Genomic DNA, 2,389 nt, shown 5'->3' on the forward strand with positions numbered 1-2,389 from the left:
TTCCTATGTTCCCTCTGGCTCCCTCTGTCTATTGTTTTGTTCCCCTCATGTCCTCGTGTGCTCCTCCCCTTCGTTACCTCACCTGTTGGTCCACCTCACCTGTTCCTCGTCTCGTCATCAGTGTCTGTGTACTTAGTCTGTGTGTTTCCCTTCACTCCCTGTCTGGTCATTGTTCTTGTCAGCGTCCGTCCATCCATGCTCCATGCTCCTGTGCTCCGGTCTGTCCCTTGTTCCCCCGTCTCTGGTATGTGTTTTCGGATTTTGGATTTTGCCATTTGCATTCTTGATTTGAACTTTGCCTTTGATTTGTACTTTGTCTTGCTGTTTTTGTTGCTACTTTGCCTTGCTTTCTTTTGTTACTTTGACTTTTGACTCCATTGGTTTTTGTGAAATTCAGCTTTTGTTAATAAAGCTCGCCTTTTGTTCCCCATATCCTTGCCTCTCGTTTGTAACTGCATTTGGGTCCACCTTCCCCTTTCCATAGTCCCCCTTTAACCCCCCAAGCCTGACAAAACAATGAATTCCAGAACCTTTTCAGTTATTTTTGCCGCTTTCACACCATCACTTGGAAGTTTCGCACGTCTTTTTTGTGTATCTGCCAAACTTAACTTCTTCATCATATTATTCCCCTCTTTTGTCTGGGTGAACTCGCCGTGCTCTTTAGCATGAAGCTTCTGAAGGTGCTTGATTAAGATGGTTGTGATTGTTTTGTAGTCCTACCAACTTCCCTCAGAACATTGGCTCTGGAGATATTGCGAGTAACTGTTGAACTTATTGGCATAGCAAGCATGAAGTATCTCCAAACAGCTTACCCTTTGGCCCTCTCCATGCAGTGTCAGCTCCATGCATTAGCTTCTTGTTGAAAGAACTTGTTGCGTGTTGTAATTGCCACCTGAGCATGACATAACATGCATCGCTCACACAGAATCACAAGACCACGAGACCACTCAGTGTGAGAGCTTTTAGTCCCCACACCATACTTGTGTAAGTTGCATACTGGTCCCTGGCTTTCAAACTTGTTGCGATGTCACAGTATCACGCTCATATACACAAAAACATAGCCTCAAGTTAAACAAAGAGAAACTGTTAAGTAATACTTTTTTTTTTTTTTTTGCAGATAATGGTGACTTTAAGCCTTCATCTGTATACAGTAAAAGGTCTGGATCATGTGCTTTAGGTTAGGGTAAGAGTTAGGGTTGGTGTTAGTAAGTCCCAGCAGCTTGGCTATGTGGATGTGTGGTTAAACTATCTCTATCATGGGTTTTTTTGTGCTGATTATGTGGTTGACATGACTCATAAACTGATCACCTAAATATTATGTCTATGATGATGTGAAAGTATTCGTGTAGTTTGTAATATTCAAAGACCCCCTTCTGGGAATGATACATTTGATGCCTATGTCTGCATTGCTTTCCTTGGTCGGGTTTTCAATCGCAAGATGGAAAAATTCAACCATTGTCAGCCAAGGAGGTGAGGCAAATAACTGTGTACATTCATGACATCAGCAGCAACAACATAGAGGCCAAGGTTATAACCTCTTGTTGCCTGAAAGCCCCATTTTATTTAAGTTTAACATTAATAAACAGCTATACAGTACAGGTGGGGTTCCAAATTAAAAAACTGGTGTGTGTGTGTGTGTTCATTTGTTTCAGTGTCTGCCAAAGTAGGTGCGTGTCTGTGAGGTGTGCAATCATATGCACTTGTGTTTTAGTGACTCATACGCCAGCTATTGTCTGACATGGGAGACGAGCCCAATAGGCATTAGCTCGCCTGGATATACCCTCATTACTGTTTCCTGAAATACGTGGGAAAATTATATCAGCCCGCTGCAGTGAAGCATGGACGACAAAGGAAATGATGGCTTCCTTTGTGTGAAAGACAGAAGAGGCTGAATTCAAGAGGCTCTTAACATAAGGGCTGATGACAGGCGTGATACTGAAGTTTGTGGTATTACACTACAGAGGCCCACAAGTGGTCTGTAAATGTGTTGGTAGACAGAGGGCAACAGCAAACGGGGCAGCAAACATTCAACCAGACAGGAATACTGATAAACACCATACACATGCAGCAGGATGTAATCGTGCAGCGTGCTCTGAAGTCACACACAACAGGCAGCTGCCGGTGACCTGCAGCGAGTGTGTGATTGTGACTCTTGGGGGTTGCGTTTCACATAAGCGTGTCATCCATGGGTGTGTCCCCCCGTGTGTGTGTTGAGTGCAATGGCATGCACACTTGCTTGTGCAGCTGCCGTGACCAAGCATCACCGTCTTGTCTCAACACCAACTCGGGGGATTAGCTGCCGCACATGCTGGAGGCCACATCACAGCCAATCATGCATTCATGGGAAATTCAATTTCTCTGACACACTGGGATGATTTGTACCCTGACA

This window comes from Sparus aurata, chromosome 10 (genome assembly GCF_900880675.1).
Source record: "Sparus aurata chromosome 10, fSpaAur1.1, whole genome shotgun sequence".
Lineage (NCBI taxonomy): Eukaryota > Metazoa > Chordata > Actinopteri > Spariformes > Sparidae > Sparus > Sparus aurata.